This window comes from Lissotriton helveticus, chromosome 3_1, assembly GCF_964261635.1.
Source record: "Lissotriton helveticus chromosome 3_1, aLisHel1.1, whole genome shotgun sequence".
NCBI classification, from domain to species: domain Eukaryota; kingdom Metazoa; phylum Chordata; class Amphibia; order Caudata; family Salamandridae; genus Lissotriton; species Lissotriton helveticus.
Window position 1 is genome coordinate 1656764653 of NC_136061.1, and position 19837 is coordinate 1656784489.

The following is a 19837-nucleotide window of genomic DNA, read 5'->3' on the forward strand; positions in this document are numbered from 1 at the left end:
TTTTTTTCCCTGCAAATGGTATTAACAAAGGGTTTGTGATGCTGAAATCACCAAAGCAATAATAGATCCTGGAAAGATATGCATTTAAAAAAAGGAGACAAAATTCTGAATTCAACAAGGGGTCATTTCTGTAGATCCTTTACGTTTTTTAATAGAAACTAATAGTTGAAAATAGGAAAGATTGAAAATGAGTTGAAAAAAACAGCCATTTGTGCCAACGTTTTCACTTGTAACTTGTTCTAAGTATGACAGATTTTTAAAGCAATATACCATTACATCCGTTGGACTCTTCTGGTTGTGGAGATATATAGAACTTGTAGGTTCACCAAGAATCCGACGAACTCGGAGCCAATAACAGAGCAGCGTCTTGCAATGTTTTTATTGTGTACCAGGTATATAGCTATTCATTTGGGAAAATGAATTGCTATATACCTGGTTGTACCACTCTACAACACTACACTACTTTACTCAAAACCAATGCATTTTCTGCCACTCTACTCTGCACCACTGCACTCTACTCTGTACCACTTTACTCTATGCTACTCTACTGCACTCTTCGCCAATTCACTCTACATCAATGGAATCCACACCACTCTAATCTACTGTGCATGACTGCACTCTATGCCACTTCACTCTACTCTGCACCACTCTACTCTATGCCAATGCACGCTATCCCACTCTCCTATGCACCACTGTACTCTTCTTTGCCACTGGACTCCACATCACTCCAGTCTATGCCACTCCACTCTACTCGGCACCTCTCTATGCACTCTACTCTGCAACTTTGCACTCTATGCCACTACACTCTTCCATGCACCACTCCACTTTAAGCCACTTCATTCTACTCTGAAACAATCTTCTCCATGCTACTGCTCTTTACGATACTCCACTCTACGACACACTACTCCAGTCGACACAACGCTCCTCCACTCCACAACACTCTACTTCACTCTAGGCCACTCCACTGTACCGACAATCTGTTCTGCTCTACACCACTCTACTCTACAAAACTCAACGCAACACCCTCTATGCCACTCTACTCTGCTCTGCATCAATCCACACCACAACATGCCACTCAACTCTGCTGTACGCCCTTCCACTTTACAAAATTATACTTACTCCCTCCATGGCATTCCACAACACACTACACCACTCCATGACAGTCCCCACCACTCGATAACACTCAACTGTACTCCTCCATAAGGCACTCCCGCCCCTCTCCTTTACCTAGGGTGACCTGACGTCCAGGATTTGCTGGGACAGTTCTGATTTTTCAACAGCTGTCCTGGCAGATTTAGGGAAATTTAGCTCATGTCACGGTTTTTAGAGAGGGTTGACTAAAAACCGTGGGAGGTGTATTTTTATGTTTTCCAAAGTAGGGAGAGTTAGTATCTATTATAACAAAGCATTTAAATCAACAGCTACTGTCTTTAGAAATTGCATTTTATTTATGTTCTTACTGCCTCTTCTGAAATTCTCCGCTGAGGAGCGCTGTCATTCTGTGCACTCGATTGAAGCAACATTTTAGTCCTTCTACTATTTTTGTATAATGTCCCGGTTTTGGGTTTTAAAATTCTTGTCACCCTACTAACTTTTAGCCATGCGGTCTGCAGCCACGCTGGGATTGGTAAAGCCAATATAATAGCGCTTGCTAAAGGGAGGCCTATTGGCTTTACCAATGTTTGTTAAGCTCCAATAATTGATAAATGCTGTTGGCTTAAAAACAGAGCCAGCTTAAAACTGGCATCAATCGTGATATGGGAAGCTCGATAGCCACTCCCCTGGTTACTCCTGCTGAACGAGCTGCTGTTAGTGCGTATTCTGTGCTATTGTCGCAGTCAGGCATCCTATCGGTGCGCATTCCACAGCTAGTCTTATCAATGTTCTGGTCACACTTGTTCCGTCTCCACTGCTAGAGTCAATGGACTGGTTACGCTCGTTCTTTCTGTACAATCCTTGAACTGCCTTATAAGCGTTTGCCCGGTTCAGGGAGCGCCCCAGAGCCTAGGCAGCACTGCCTCTACTACTGTTTGCGAAGGCGGGATCTTCCGCCAGCTCACGTGGCCCTGCGCGCGCTCCTCCTCCAGGGCTCCTGGAGTCCTCGCGCAGCCACCGCCTGGTGTCTAGAACCACTGGGCGCGCGACTGAACCAAAAGGCAGCGGCGCGAGCGCAGCGACTGCGCCATGCAACCAAGAAGCCGCTGACGCTGCAGGGAGTGCGTCTGCCCTCCAGCTGTCTTCCCACCCGCCGAGGCACGTACCGTGTTTTCCCTAGTTTCCAAGAATACCACGCGGATCTCAGGTTAGCAATCTCACCAAAGTTCTTCTTGTGAATTTATATCCCCCTAAATATGACGATTATTTATGTAAATACCTTAGAAATTGCCTTTTTTTATTACAAACTTACATGTTTACAATTTTCCCAACGGCGTGACACCACGAGCAATTCACACCTGTTCGTAGTAAACTTAAAGCTGTTCTGAGTTCAAGAGAAGCAGGTACACGTTCTTATCGAACATCGGTGGTCCCCACGTTCCAGTAGTGACTCAGTGGGGGGTCCCCAGATGCCAGTAAAGATTCAGTGATGCTCCACACAAGTCAAAAGGTTAAAAACTGCTTGCCGCTGAGTTTGTCCAAATACGCACACTTTAATGATGCTCGTCTTGACCGTACCTTTCACCGGCGACAGTGCCGAATACTGAGTGTTAATATTGTTATTTATTGGTTTGCTTTTTTCCTGTGATAGGTCGAAAAGAAATGCTGTAGTTGGATTAGTCGGTTCTTGTTCCAAAATACACGGGACCACTTCAAAATCCAACAATACATGGATTCCATAGAATACTAGAGTAATGGAATAGACTATATATTTCCTCTCCACCGGGAAAAAATAAGCAATTCCTCTGATTAATACAATTAGTAAAAAAACGTGCACACCGTTTAACTTGCTAATGCTCAATACCTGTTATTTACTGTGCTTAGAAACGGTAGAAATGCAGCATGCAGTCAATAGCAAAACTGGATATTAATAACATTGATAATATTAGCCAGCACCAAGATACGGTTGAAGTTTTCTCAGCTGATTGAATGGACCTAAAACCCTATGTGCTTGCTGATGGGTCCAGGAGAAACCATGTTATTTTTTAGTGGGTGTCTGGCGAGGCTATGGGCTGTGGTGTGCCCCATTGATGCTGGCAGTTGCTGGATAGCAAGGTACCTTCAGAGGACAGGCGTAATCCTAGAAGTGCTTGTCTCTGGGAGGTAGAACGAGGCTGTGTCAGATTGTTGAAGGAAAGCAACAGCAACTGATGAGGGAGACGGGTTCCTTGCGCTCAGGATTCCAGGGTACTTGTTGTCCCTATCTGGAAAGGGAGAGACATTATTTGTATTAAGAATGGATGTGAAATTCAGTCCTCTGATTTGGGATTAGTTACCCCAGTTATTAAAGTGAGTTGGCTTTGGCAAGGAATTCATTGTCTGGATTAGGCTCTTGTATTCTGGTCAGGTGGTGCATGTCTGGACAGGGGGAATCATTTCCGTGTCCTAGCCAGTACCAAAAGGCACTCAGTAGAGTTGCCTCCCGTCTCCCATATTATTTGTTCTGGCAATGGAGCCGGTGCCAAATCACAAGAGCCGAATAAAGGCATTACTTGGGATAAAGGTGAAAGACAGACTGTGCTATCTCACTCTATGCACACGGCGTTGTCCTGCTATACATCCAAGACCTGGGGATATGTTTGGTACCAATGATGGATAACTTGGGACCAATAATAGATCACTTGGATGCCTTTGGTGTTGTATCTGGCTTCATGGTTATCAAGGACAAATCTTGTTCATACCCTTTCAACAACAGTCATGTATAAGGTTTGACAGTTATGAAGCAAGTTGTTTTAGGATGGGAACCCCACACTTTCATATATTTTGGCAACACATTTGTCACCAAGTACAGAATAATATGCCTGGCACCATAATTAAGAAGTATATAAAGGAGTGATGGGTGGAGTGCTTGAATTTGTCTCAGCCACTGGTAATCCCTTGGGGCAGCATCCCGATCTATTGTTATTTTGCACAATGTGGCACCTCAGTTTGGACCCATCTATATGCAAATCAGTCTTGCACTGCTCCAATAGGAACAGTCCAGCCTGAACTTCCAAGCCAGGTCTTGAATCTGCAACCATGTTGGTGGCATGACAAATTGCAAAGGTGTGATTTTCCTGAGTAGTCCATTTACCTCTATGGGACCGTCTAAGGAATCGAAAGGCCCATTTTGCATTGTTGACTTTGTATAGGAGTACTCATGTATGTATAGGTGTGACCACTTTCTCCACACAATACAAAGTTGTACTTATCCTGAAACATTTGTGCCACCGGAACTGTAATGATGTACCGCGGGGCCTGATATATATTGTAGACTCTGTCTTTAAGTATTTTTGTACATATTACTTACAGGATCCCTCATTGAAGTTCTCACGATGTCTTGTGAACTTTAGTAAGACAACTTTTGTCTAGATGAAACCTGAAGACTAGAGGTCCAATTGTTGACATCCCCTTCCTAAGTTGCTTTTAAAACATGTTTGCCAGAGATACCATATATAAATAGTCAGGACCTACGCTTATGTTTGTTTGATATAAAATCATATACAACCTTGGAAACTGCTCACTGTCTTGTTCTGTGTTGTTGTATATATATTAGTTCACTGTCTGAGTACTGCGTCATCTGCACTAATTTTGAAACACACTGAAATGTATATTTTCCTGATACTAGAAATGTGAAAGTCAGCATGCAAGATAGTGTCCTGTATCATTTTTCAATAACATTAATTATGATCAAAGGTACTTATAAGTCTGGGCTGTGAACTCCGCTACACTCGCGGCGTTTACGGAGTTTTCCGCGTTAAGTGGAGCTCGAGTAGTTCTGAAAAACTCTGCTCCGCGTGGCAGAGCTGAGTTTTTTTCCTCGTTTGCGCTTGTCATCGTCAAGTTGGCGAGCGCGTACAAGAAAAATCAACCTCCCGGCGAGACTTTTCCTCGGTCGTAATAGTCAACGACAAGGTGAGCGCGAGCGTGGAAAATCAACAGCCCGACGAGATTTGTCAATGCGGGCGGTCGGATTTCTCATTGCGAGTGGTCGCGTATGCTAGCGACCTAACGTGTTGAGAAACTATCCGTTTGCATTGAGAAAGCTGCTGCTCGAGTAAAAATTCTACTCGAACGGCAGAAAGAAAGCTGCGCCTACTTGCGCTGTGCATGGTGCCGTTCACGATGATTGCACAGTGCGGACAAACACCCGGCACTGAAAATCACAGTGAATGGCATTTATGTAACGAAAAGTCTGCCCAGGCTTAGTTACTAATTAAGTTTGCACACTTTCAGAGCAAGTTGAAGTGTTTGTGAATGAGTCTTACAGGACATTTGTTAGGCTTATTACACTAACTGTGGTTCTTGTTCTTGTGGGCAATAATGGTGGTCCGTATGTTGTATACAGAAATTCCTTAAAAAGCACTTCAAATACTAGTCAAGAATTTACGTTTTTGCCACACAGGGTACTCCGTGATAACAAAGCTTATATTCCATCCACCATTATGTGCAGTGTGGGGACTGCAATGCACTTGTCAACATGTGAACAGAACGAATGTATGACGTTACAACGCATACATTTACAATGCATGCCTTTACAACGCAGTTTTTACATTGCAACATCCTTTACAACAGATTCTTTTACATAGTGTGCCATTACATCGCATTTTCAGAAACTACCTTTACAACGCATTCCATTACATCGCATTATACCTTTACAACGCGTACCATTACAATGCATACCATTACATTGCATTTAAGGTAAGTGTTGGATAGTATAGGCGTAATAATTACAATTCTAACTCCAGTGAGTGCAACAGTAGGGTAAGTGTTGGATAGTGTAGGGGTAAAAATTACTATTCTAACTCCAGTGAGTGCAACAGTAGGGTAAGTGTTGGATAGTGTAGGAGTAAAAATTACTATTCTAACTCCAGTGAGTGCAACAGTAGGGTAAGTGCCAGATAGTGTAAGGGTACAATGCGTTGTAATGGTATGCGTTGTAATGACTTGCGATGTAATGCCTGCGTTGTAGTGACATGCATTGTAATGACATGCGTTGTAGTGACATGCATTGTAATGACATGCGTTGTAGTGACATGCAATGTAAAAGATATTACGATGTAATGACTGCTATGTAAAGGTAGTGCGATGTAATTACTGTGTTGTAAAGGTTGTTTCCTGAACAGAACATGTGCCACGTTCTGCCGGTTTATAAAAGTATTGAGTTGGCCATAAGCAAGTCCATGATTTCCTCAAGTAGAGGAACCACATTTTACGGCTGCTTGCCTAGTGAAGTAGTGGCCCATGGAAGGTAGATCATGCACAGCCTTTGAAAGGTTTCCCTTTATATGGTACCTTCACCTTAGTCACTTTCCTGATACTTCACTTTTCAATGGTACAATATAGACCAAATAGGAAAACACAGGGCTGGCTGAGATGGGCACTGGGGACAGTAAACACAACTCTCCTGTCTCTTTCCTTGCTTAGAGCAAACTCTATGGTGACAACAAGGTCAAGTCTTTTTAGGTGTTCCAGGAATGTGATTTACAAAGTGTCAATCCCGGAGCCTTGCCATGTCCTCTAGAGCATATGAAGCCGAGATATGAAGCCGAGACTGGTGATTCTGTAGCAGAAAGACTTTCAATGACAGTCAACTGAAAGTCAAGGAAAGACATGAATCTTCTCGTGGTGGTCTGGTGATAAACGACATAGGAATTTTTATGTTGCCTTCTGGATCAAGTGCACAAACAGTTTCTTACACCAAGCGGGAGTTTTACAACTGGATTGCATGGCTAAAGAACCTGGTTATTCTCATCCACTGTGCCCATGTACTTGTTGTAAGCAAGTATACAGGTGGGCTTGTGAACTTCTACCATCTGACCCAAAGCCATGACAAGGAAGTCCTCTCAGCATGAATTGTAGTGAGCATATACACATCACACCTGTCAGAGAGCTTGACTGCAAACAGCTTGTTTGAATGCAGTGCAGTGCTCTGTTGTTTTTTTTTTTTTAGCTTTTTACAAACAAACTCCTGAGGGAATCTTTTGTGGCAACCACAATACCAGCTCCGTACAGCTCACTGCACAGCTCTACTCCAGTATAGATGTTGTCCACATAAGGTTATTCCCTTTGTTAAGCAGTGGCTGGCCAAGCTCCCATACAATCTTTCCTGTGACTCCTAGCATGGGATGGCAACCTACAGGGTCAAGAATGGGGGTCCTTCCCTGCATACACTCTCAAGCTGTATACATAGCCAGTTTAGTTTTCACACAGCATGTACAACTTGATGCCATAGTGAGCTCTTTTGCTCTCAATGTACTGCCTGAACAGCGCGAGCCCTTTGAACAGGTTCGAGGACTCATCAATTGATATATTCTTTCCAAGAGTGTAAATACCTGGATACCTGGCAGACAAATGTTCCACGACAGGACGAATTTTGAACAACCTTTTCAAGATCTGGGTGAAATGCAGTGTACGCTGCAACAGCAAAAAACTATCTCAGCTCATGTACGATGGGATGATGGGGGTTGCCCAAACCTTGCGATTAGACCAGTAGGACTGCAAGCTTGGTTTATGCACTACCCTATTTTGAGCACAAGGCCCCAAAAAATCTTCAACTCCTCAAGTGAAGTTGGAGTCTAATGGTGTGCCCTAGAATGAGGCCCTAGAGTTCCTCAATGCTGCCTCAGAAATTTTTCGGTATGAAAATGTGTTTATGGCACAATTTGCTCAAGGAAGTCAACATCCAAAAAGAGATGGACGTAGTCCATTGCCCAAAAATTGGCCATATCGACTCTACATCTAGCGCCACCAGTGAAAGGCGGAATTTGGGGCTGAACTAAATTTGGGGGCTGCCAAGAGAGCACTCCGTCTGTGCTTGCTGCTGCATGTGCCTGCTCTCTGGGTTGATCTAACCTGCTAAGGTCGCTGCGCTGCACAGACTGTGCTTGCGAAGGGGCAGCACGCCGCATGGTAATAGTGTTTGGCCATTTGACCTCATTAGTTCCAGTTTAGCAATCAAATGCAAAAGTAAGCAACTAAAAGATGACCAGTCAACCTTTGCACAGTCTCTTTCACTGTGGGCCAACATATATATATACTGCATGTGCCACATAAATCTACAATGTGTTGTGTAACCTGTAGATGGTAAACATATGGCATATGCCGTAAATATGTATACATATTTTTTTAGAAACACACATTTAAAAAAAAATTATATTGGTCCCCCAAAGGGGTTGTCCCATGAGCTGAGGGTCAATCCACAACATACTTTTATTTTTTAAATTATTTTTTAATGTCTGGTTTCCCTAGGGAACCAAACATTTCCCAAAAATGTTGTGAGGCCGACCGGGGGTCAACTGTAAACAAGGAGGGCTGATCCCCTGACAATTTTTTTAATATGTTGATTTAAATTTCTCTCTTGCACCCCCAGGGGAAAAAACACTTTTATTTTTTCATCTTCCCCCATTCTGTTACCACGAGGGCCCACGCAAACAATTATCACTGGTGGCCTAGTGGTGCGTAGCAGTGCGACTGTGATCCGCAGTCAGGAAACAGTTTCAGGAAGGACTTGTTTGAAAGAAAAGGGAAACTCTCAGAGAGAGAGAGAGAGAGAGAGAGAGCTTACACCTTCCTGCCTCTCTGTAGGGAATCGGTGGCATCACAGATCTTTGGAAAGGCGGGCAGAGGCTGGCGCAGGAGCGATTCCTTGTCACCCCAGCCCTTTTTTATTTTTTTTTAAAAAAAGGAATCCTCCGGTGTAAGCACTGGAGGGTTCCTTAGATCCCTCCCCAGGGTCCCTACTGGCTGACATCTGCACTGGGGAAGGAGTGAGACCATAGACCGCACCGAAAAGGTTAAGAAGACGAGTCTTGGGCTCATGTTTTTTTTTGTCTTATCTTGTCCTACGTACAGACTTTTTAGGATCACATAATATTTTTGCAAATTGAGGAAAGTGCCTCATGTTAAATTTTTTGACACAGAGCCTAAGAAGAAACAATTCAGTATGATATTTTACTCAACCAGAGTCCTTTGTAAATGGCTCTACCAATAAAGGTATTTGTATACAAATTAAGGTACAACTTTTATACATTGATAGCATTGAGACCTTCATAGTGACATTGTTATTTTTTATGTCTAGGATATGACCCTTAAGAACTTGGCAAAATCAAATTAACAGTCGGATGAATATAAAACTATCAAACTATGGTACACGGTTGAAAAGTAGTACATCATCGGCGGGTTCTTCATTAGGGCGGGGGGCATTGCCCCCCACCCACTGTGCTGCTATAAACAAGAAAAAGAAATATAGCTACAAAATAATGTTATTTTTCACTTTGCTGTGCCATAACCTCTAGCCTTCCCTAGCCAACAGAAAAGGAGGACTGGAGCAGTGACTGACTGGGCGCTCCAAATTGTGACATGCACACTTCTATTTCTCCAACCCAGCTGTGTTGCACAGCCGGGTTCCAGAAAAGCCACAGGCTCCCTATGCCTGAGTGAACGTCAGGCCAGTCCGCTCAGGCCAATCCAGGTGCTACTCTGATGCTGGCGTGAGAGCCATGGGTAGATAGGCTGGGGAACCTGTGCTGAGGTCCATAGGCTGCCAGGAGGTTGGAGGAGAGCTGGAAAGGAGCGGCGAGGCAGCGTTGGCGCAGGCAAGTCTTCTTTTATTTATTTATTAGTATTCCCTAATTCACCCCCAATCCTCCCCCCACCCGGTTTCCCCTCCACTTTAGATTGGTGGCAGCTGCCCCTGGAGTCCATATGGTAATAGGATCAAGTGAGAGAATGTGATTTTTAAGTCTACCACCCAGACACTTACTGGATTCAGATCTTACCTCATGTGGGTACCTCTGTATAGTAAAATGAGTGCATGGCAAATAGCACACCGCTGAATGAAAAGATCTAGCAGAGCTCTGGCATTCACACTTAAAGGCACTTTATGGTAATTGGAAAGGAGTGATAAGAGTAGAAAATATTATTTAACAAAGGATTGTTATGCTATGTTTTCAATGATCCATGAAAAGTATTGAGATCTATTTAGTTTGCACCTTTTAGATATTACAAGCTCTTTATTAACTAAAAGAAGAAATCTTTTAAATATTTGCTGGTCCTGAAGAAGGTGGTATTAAAGTAATTCTAGCCACCAAAACTGGTGTGAACCGCTTCTTATAGTGTGGTCCAGTGTCCAAGACCTAGTGATATGGAAGACTGGGTATCAAGTTTTTTTTTTATCCTGCTTGATATTCACTGGGTGTATTAGAGGTATGACTGATATGTATGTTTGGTATTTGGTTATGAGGTTTGTGATAATGAAATAATTGTAAAAACCTACAGAAAATGTACATGTACAATGAATTTTGTAATAGAAATGATATGATCATTTGTATGATAAATGAATCATTAATTTGATAAAGTCGCCATCATGGATCATTGTTAGATGATTTTTCTGCGTAGAAGTAATGCAGGTTGAGCAGGAGGTTCTGTGGCATATGATGTGAAGAGGTTGGAATGGCGCAGTTGTCTGATCTACTTTTCCCATCTCCTTGCTTGCTTCCCTGCCTAGCCTCCAACTCTGGGTTTGATTTAAACGATGAGCAGCTAAGTAGAACTGGTGGACGCTTCCACACTTTTGTCCCATTGTGAGATAACACTAATTGGCCCAACAAATTAGGGATAATAATAACACCATTCTCCAGGGAGCACCGAGCAAGCCCCGATCATGTACATGCACTTGAATCCACTTCTTGGCTTCCTGGAAATTGTTGTTCTGGACAGAAATGAAAGCTATTACTAATGCAGTACTAGGGGTAACGTTTAGTAGAGGCTGGAGTACTTCTCGACTGTTTTTGGCGCAAATGAGGAAAAAAATCAGTGACGGCACCCTTACTTGTGTATAGTCCTGGTGTAAACACATTGTAGCGTTTTTTAGTCTGCGCTGTTGCGGGTCCCATGTTATGTTTTCCATAACTTTATTTAGTTCGCAAATAACGAATGTGTAATTTTTGGGTAAAAAACGGCGAACATTTTATTCTCAATATATAGCTTCCTCTCACCAGAATATAATAAAGCTTTGCACATTGTGTTTATAGTTCGGTTACATTAGTTTGCTATTTAGCCGATGCAAACTCAGGGCAACCTTAGATAGCCAATACCAGACGCTCAGCCGATGTGGAATAAGCTTCAAGGGAGTTTGGAAACTTGGCATTGTGTGGGCGGGTTCGAGTCCCGTTCCCGGATGCAGGGAATTATCTTGCATGTGAAGGAAACAGGTGGGTCACTGGCAGTGCTCACCACCTGTGTTTGCTTTTTGATTACTTCAGAGCATGGGCTTGGCAGAGCGAGGTATGGCGATTTCTTTTGTCCTGCGTTCTCCAAACACATTTTTCGCTTTTTATCCTTTTCCGCAATTCTGTTTGAATATTTGACGTAGCGCTGGAGCTCATATGTCCCTTGCTGATCCGTGTCAGTTTACATTTAGTTGGCTGTTCCTGTATGACAACATGGTTTTCAGTTTTCTGTTAGCAGAGTGCGCTTTCACCATCGCCATTCTTGTCCTGCGGGCTTATAATAAACCTCGTCTCTGCAAATGAAAACCTTAGTTTTGAGCCGACTTACATGATGCTCTTGGAGATATATATATATATATATATATATATATATATATAGGATTCTTTGCACGATATTAATTTCTTCTTAAATCATTTATCTTTAAAGCCAGCACAGATTAGCCCAAGCGTTCCGGTATATCCAAATACCTTGTTCACGGCTAAATGGTCACATGATTATTCACTTATTCAAGTATCTGCTGACAGGAAACCCTGATTAAGGTATTTCCTGTGTGTTTGCCCGGACTACACCAAGCATATTTGGTGATTGTAGTCCCGAGTGTTCACCAATTACATTCTTATTATTTACAAGGTGCATACACAATGTGTTTTTTTACACAATATTTACAATCACGATTGGCCAAATTATGATGTTCTTTAACATGTACACCTTTCATTTCAAAACGGCAATGTTACATTTCTTGGCAATATAAAAAGAAGCTTTTTGTGTTTGTGAAAGACATTTATACATGATTGATACCATAAATCCAGGTCCTCTATTTGTTACCCCTTTAGTGGGTACATTTAAATGTTAAATTACACGTCTTTCATGCATTTTGTTTTCCAAAGCTATTAACATATCCTTCCTCCGGTGGGAATTGGAATTATGGCATTACAGTCATTTTTAATGTTGGTTCAATTTTGATTGACATAGAACCAACCCCAAAGAACCCCAAAGAAAATCGTGCCCTCCAGTGGGCTCTCATTACGCCAAAACCTCCCATGAATTTACATTTTGCCAAAATGTTTGTGGACATCGTATTTGTCAAGTGCTTAATTTCCTGAGCAAATATTCTACTCTGTTTCTAATGCACCTTAGAGGAAGCTGAAAGGAAGTTTACATATGTATATACAGTTCTTCCGACTGATTTAAACCAAAAGGTGTCTTGGTTCTGAGGTTCAAAATATGCCGGGATTCACTTTGCCACAGTTTTTTTTCCCGTTTTCCTCCTCTTTCATTTACAGGTATGGTTTCGATCCCATAGAATTTTAACGCTTTCCAATTAGCATTATGATGTGTTTCCATGTGCTTAGCCACAGCATTGTTCATATCTTTATTCTTTGTTGCTCCTCATGCTCAAGTATGTGTTTCTTTGAAGTCACAAATGGCGCTGCCTACATATTTTAACATGCAAGGGCATTCAATGACATAAACTGTGTATTGACTCTTACACGTAATTAAGTCCCTGATGTGCCAGACCTTGTTGTTTGCCATTGTGACTTCTGCTGTTGGTTTCGCGATTTCGCATACTTTACACTTGTGGCATTTTATGAAGCCCTTTGTTTTCAGCCAAGTGTTTTTTTGAGATTTTGATTTAAAATGACTATGAACCAGCCGATATTTTACATTTTTCGCTCTTCGATATGTTATTACTGGATGGGGCCCCATTTTTTCTCCAATTGTTGTGCCCAATTGCAAGATCTTCCAGTTCTTTTTAATGATATTTGCAATTTCCTTGGATTCCTGACTGAAATCCATAATGAGTCTTATAGGCTCTTCCTTAATTTCATTCTCACAACCTTTTGGAGCTAAACATTCCTTTCTTGTTTTTTCATTTGCTTTATTCTAGCGTTTGTTTACGATGTTTTTACTGTATTGTCTTTCCCTGAATCGTTTTATTGTTCCTGCACTATGTTTTTTCCATTCCTGCTCCTCACAGCAGATTCTCCGCAAGCGTAAGAACTCCCCGAAGGGGATGCTCGATATCAAAGATGGTTGGTGAAAACTCGTTGCTTCCAAGGTAGCGTTTGTCCCAGTTTTTTTCCGATGTAAGGTTGTTTCCCAACAATTATTTTTTATATAGATTTCCACGTCCAGGAACACAACTTTTTCTTTACTTGTTTCACAAGTGAAGTTCAAATTGGGTATGCTTGTGTTCAGAATGTTGAAGTATTCCCGGAATTCCTCTCCAAATAGAAAGACATTGTGTATTAAGCTTAGAGCAATTGTGTCCATCAGCATCTCATTATGTTCTTTATAATGGATGTTCCTTTCTTGCAGGAAGTACTGGCAGGCATTTAGACCCAGGGTGTTGTCAATGTTTGTATATAGGGTAACCACATCCATCGTTATCAAGCAATAGCTGTTTTGCCACGTTATGCCTTGAAGTGCTCCAAGAAGATCTGTTGTATCTTTTTTTTTTCCTATTCTTTTTATTGGTAGTTTCAGAAAAAGAACACGTTCAAGCAAACAAACATACAGATCATCATGTTACCGCATCCCACATCCTGGCATGATACTTATTGTCTTATATCATATACAAAAAATACCTTCTCGAGTCCAGAAATACATCATCTTTGGGTACAGAGAGTGTTATATATAGTATTTACACATTGGAGTTATTTTGCAGATAGGCGACCAGATAGGACCAATATTCACGTGGGCGTGATCCTAATGGTAGTTCCTCTTCATAGGTGAGTAACGTTTCATGGCAGTATGACATGTCACGGGTCCATTGTCTGGTTTTCGGTGTATTTTTACTATCCCAGGCCAGTGATACTCGCCTTTTAGCTAGTAGCATTGCAATTAAACAAAATTTGCGTCTCGCCGCTCGAACATTGGTTAAGAGGCCTAGCAGACATGTACGTACTGAACATTCAATGGGGACCCCAACTATATTGCCCAATATTTGTGTGACTCTCCCCCAATACTCCAGCACAGGTGGACAATTCCATGCTAGGTGTATAAAGTCTGCTGATTCATGTCTACACCGTTTGCAGCGTGCATCCGGTCTTAGGCCATATTTATGAAGATTGCTGGTGAGTGGTAAGTTTGATGTAAGTATTTATAATGCAGTATTCTCAAGTTTCCGTTAGGTGTTAATCTTTCAGTTACCGAGCAAGCTTCCTGCCATTCCTCGTCCAAGAGTGGAGTTTCCAAGGCCCCAGTCCATCTGGCATGTGCTTTGTGTGTAGCGTCTGCTATCTCATCTTGCACCACATTATAAAGTCGTGAGATGAGCTTTTTATCATTGGGAGATGTGATAATCAATTGTAGTGCGTTCAGTTGTCAGGGTGCAGTTGGATATGTGGGGTAGTGCTGTTTGATCGCCCCTTGTAGTCTATGAATTGTGAAGCGAAATAGTAGTGTTTGATTACTGACATAATCAAAGTCCTGCATTTGTTTGAACGTTCCTTCATTATATAGATCCCCCATCTTATCAATTCCTATCTGTCTCAATAGGCCCATACCTATCTCCTCTTGGGTGACGGACAGGTTGGGATGGTGTTGCAAGGAGAGAGCAGGTGCATATATAGGGGATTTGTGTGCCAACTTCCCTATTTGATACCATGCAGCGTTTGTAGTATCTACCGTGTTTATGTCTTTACCGTGCAGCGGTGGCCTTTTATGCGTTATTATCGCAGTCAATGGAATAGGGTGTGCATCACTCTCCTCTATTGCTGTGTGAGTGAGGTATGGAGTACGGTGGTACCAGTGGTACGCATATTGAGCTTGTGCACATAAGTAATATAGTTTGAAGTCCGGTACTTTAAAACCCCCCTTCGAGTATGGAAGCGTTAGAGCTCGCAATTCGATCCTGGCTTGTTTACCCACCCATATTAATTTATTAAGCAAGGATTGTATCTGTCTGAACACCTCGGGTGGTGGTGTGATGGGAATATTATTAAACAGGTATAGGAATTTAGGAAGTATTACCATTTTGACTATCACTAGTCTATCAGCTAGTGATAAAAGTAGTTGGATCCATCGTCCAATTTTGGTCGTAATATTGCTAACAGCCTTACCGTAATTTTCTCGTATGACAATTTCGGGATCCCTGTGAAACCACACACCTAAATATCGCACTTAGTCATGTTGCCATTCCAAAGGGAATTCTGTAGTATGCGGGGTCGTACTATCTGTGAGGGGGATTATAATCGATGTATCCCAATTTATTTGGAGCCTAGAGTGCCGGCCATATTTAATGTATTCTCTGAGCAGTGGGGCTAGATTGCAGTCTGGATCTCGCACATAGAGCAGCATGTCGTCTGCATACATTGATATGTGAAGCGGTCTCTCTAAAAATTGCAAGGCTGAGTAATAGTAATGATGCCCTTGTCTAATTTTGCATGCTAAGGGCTCCAGTGCTAATGCAAATAGGAGTGGTGACAATGGGCAACCATGCCTTGTTCCCCTTTCTATTGTGATGGTTTTAGACACAAAGTTGTGGTGTGATTTATAGAGTGAACCATATGTGGTCCTAAATTCCTCCAGTATACCCTCGATGGTGGTTTGCATCTCCCCATCTGAGTTCTTGACCTGCAGCACTGTTTGCGCAGCCCGGCCCTGGCATATTTTAGAGGCTAATACCTTCCCGGGACTATCCCCCTCACCAAAAGTTCTGGCTCTGGCATGTTTCGTCCTGTATTTTATTTCATCCTCGGCCAAAGACTGATGTTCTGTCATTATCTCCCTAATATCTCCCAGCAGTTTCAGGTTTTGTGATTGTTCGTACTCGCGCTCTAGGCCCCTAATTTTATCCTCACTTTTAGTTAATTGCCGGCAAATATCTTTCAATATTCCTGCATTAGTGCTCAAGCACACTCCACGCAATGTCGCCTTAAAGGCTTCCCATTGCAGACTTGGATCATCTGTGGAGGGCTCATTGAGAAGAAAGAATTCTGATATGGCGTTTGTGATCGTGTCCTTGTAAACCGTGTCTGTCAGAGCCCTAGAATTAAAACGCCAGCTGTAAGGTGGTGGTATATAATGGGGGAGTGTAAGCGATAAGAAAACGGGGTTGTGATCGGATAGCGTCCTTGGAAGATGTTTAACCTCATCAGTCCAGAGCAACACATTTTGTGATCCTACCCAATAATCTATGCGGGACCAACTGTTGTGCATACTAGAGGTGTGTGTTGCTTCTCTCCCCATCGGGTGTTTGATGCGCCACAAATCATACAGTGTGAGTTCTGTCATAATATCATTCATTTTGCACATGGCTTTCTTGTGGGGTTCTACCGTAGATCCCGATCTATCTAATTGCTCATTTAGGACCAAGTTGAGATCTCCTCCCCATATGATCGTCCTATCTGCTACATCATATAATTTCTGCCATACTTCATGAAAAAATTCAGGCGCATCAGTGTTAGGTCCATATGTATTGATAAGCACCACTTTCTGTCCCCATAGCACCCCCCTGATAATGACATATCTACCCATGGGGTCAGTCTCAGATGCGTCAATGGATAAATTTGTGCCTTTTTTGACCAGTATGGTCACACCCCTAGCATATGAGGAATACTTAGAATGATGACATGATTCCGCCCATCTATGCCCTAATCTGCAATTGGAATAAGGGGCTAAGTGTGTTTCTTGGAGCATAGCGATGTCAATATGCAGTCTATCTAGGTATGAAAACATGTGCCTTATCTTTTTTGGGTTTTTAAGTCCTCGCACATTCCATGTTAATAAATTCAAATGTGCAGGTCTTAGCCTATCTGTAGTCATAACTTAAGTTGACATCTGATCCCCATATAAAAATATCTCTCTCGATACATGTTTGATGAATACAGGTATCTGTCCAACAATCGAGTTCAAAGCATCCCTGGATTGTGGCGTTGCATCTCAAACAATCTGATCTGTAAAACATACCCTCATCCCCCAACCCCCCTCCTACTTTAACACCCCAAACATGCCAAAGACATATCCCTACACATCCCTCAACAAAACCATAACCAAGTCGGGGAGTACCCATTGGAGGGTCTGCCATGGGCACACAACACCATCCACCGTGGCGGATGTGGTCAATGTAACAATAAGAATGCAGCATAAATGCTGGTAGTTAGCAATTTGAAAACAGATCTCTTTTGGTATTTATCAGTACTTAAATGCGTCCCAGTCTGCACAATCTTATAGCACTATCTTTTACTTTCATGTCATTTGTGTTATACAGTGAATGATAAGCATTTATCTTACTCCATCAGTACAGTAGGCTATCTGCATATTACCTGTAGTGGGACAGGAGCAGTTCATTTGGTATATCTACGCCAGAGTGAGCAGTATTTGAATGACTGTTCTTACCACTATATGGTTCAGTTCCATGGTACCCATGTGGCGCAAGGCATCTGTTACATTCTCAGACATGACCCAGTCTGTACATGCCACGTGTGTCCTAAATGTACAAATCATTGAACCAGGAGCTGTCGGTGGAAGTTATTTTCTACTTATCATAGTGCCTATCCTCAATCCTCGTTCCGCTTTTTCCAGACAGTCACTCTTAGTCCGAGTCCTGGTTATTCTCCTCTCGCCGACGATCTCTACGTTTCGAGCTGATTTTCTTGATAAAATCCTGTGCAGCTTTCGGAGTTTGTAGCAATTTCGCTTTCCCTTCCCACGTTACCTTCAGCTTTGCAGGGTAAAGCATAGCATATTCCACTTATAACTCTCGCAGTTTAGTTTTGGCCTGTGCAAATTCCTTCCTTGTTTGCTGGACTGCCATTGTGAAGTCGGGATAGAATTCCAACTTGTTTCCTTGGTACGTTATTTGCTGTTTCTCTCTTGCCAACCGGAGTGCTGTGTCTCTATCCCTGTAATTTAAAACCCGCGCGATAATTGGGCACGGACTGGTACCGGGAGGTGGACGCGGTGCCAAGGATCTATGTGCGCGCTCCACAATTAGGACATTGGAAAAACTGTTTTCCCCAAACACTGATTGGAGCATGTCCTCCACATACTTCTCCATCCGACCAGTATCCGTGGATTCCGGCACACCCGCTATTCGTATGTTGTTGCGGCGTGATCGTGCCTCAAAATCTTCGGCCTTATTCTTAATTACTTCCAGTACTTTTTCCAAACCCTTGCATTTGCCAGCAGTAGTGTTTGTTTCATCTTCCACCTCTGCGATGCGGACCTCCGCGTTATCCAGACTTTCTCCTTGTTTGTCTAGTTTCGCAGCCATGCAATCTACTCGCTGGGTCAGAATGTCGAGTTTCCCGTTAATGTCTTGTAGACTAGATTGTATTGCTTTAAGGACAGTCTCCTTGGTACTACTAGAAGTTGCTCCCTGGTCAAGTTCTGTATCTGAATGCGCCGCCGCATCTTTGGATGGTTTCTTTGATTCGAAAGTGAGTTTGGGTTGCTGTTTGTCTGGCTTCCCCATGGTTACGGGTGCCTGTACTTGTTGACTGCAGCGATTGTTCACTTTTTTGCGGCTTAGTCAAGGGGTTCCATACGCTATAACGTGACTAAGGGCGCCAAACTGACTGGGAAGGTCGAGTGCGTGCCAGGGCATTCAGCACGTTTGTGATTGTAGTAATTAGGTGTGGTTCGCACTTACGCCCTCAATTTGGGATGGTCGTGAGCGTCATGTATGATGGCACCAGTCGGCCTTGGTCCCGGGGCCAGACGGCAAAGCAGGGCGGATTATCTTGGTGCAATAGTTTCGCTTTGCTGTTTCGCGCGCCAATTTTTAAAAGTGAACTGTTATGTGACCAGGCCCTGATGTTCTCATTATACACTAGGAAGGATCCGAGCATACCATTCGTCTTTCCGCCTCCCGGCACATCTCCTCGGTAAGCCAGACAGTGCCGTTATTTCGTGTGTTATGCCCAGGCATTGTCGCCGCCATTTTACGATCAGGTCACGTTTCAGGGTCACTTCGCCGTGTGGCCTCATAGCACCCACCACCAGTATTGTATTAGCAAATTCCAAGCGTGTGCCGACACTTACAGCTGAACTTTGGGCACTGCACAAGCGGCAGCGGAATAGTGCTTTACCGAGCACTCTGTTTCTGATGTTGATGCTCGTGTTATGTCCGCCATTTTATGCCTGCGGAAGCGCCGCTGGTCCTGTAGGGATTTGCGTGGTGTCTAAACCCTATCCTCGGGCCTCAGTTTTAAAGTATATTTGCACAGACATTATGGAGATCACAAGCGGATATTTACAGTCGCGGTAATCCCGCCCGCTTCCGCTTACATTGTACAGTCTCGCAAATGCAACCTCATCGCAATATGGGTCATCTCGCGTTTCTCCCTCCTCCACTAATTAGCGATTAGTACCTTTTTATTTTCGGGCATTCAGCAAGCAGTGTTTTTTGGCGGGTGGTGTCCGCGTTGCATGCGGCTCCGACTCGGCATCAGCCGCGTTCGTGAGTCAGATTCCCCCACTGCCGTTATCTCCGTGTCTGCATTAGGCGGCCGCCATATTGTTT

At 43.0% G+C, this 19837-nt stretch overlaps 1 protein-coding gene across 1 annotated transcript in view; it reads left to right on the forward strand.

Moving 5' to 3' along the window:
- Nucleotides 1-2101: 2101 nt before the first annotated feature.
- SLC12A8 (solute carrier family 12 member 8) overlaps nt 2102-19837 on the forward strand; it is an 838951-nt gene continuing 821215 nt past the window's right edge. The window contains exon 1 of the mRNA XM_078682439.1: nt 2102-2302. The gene's annotated coding sequence lies outside the window, so the exon portion shown is untranslated. The remainder of the gene's footprint in view (nt 2303-19837) is intronic.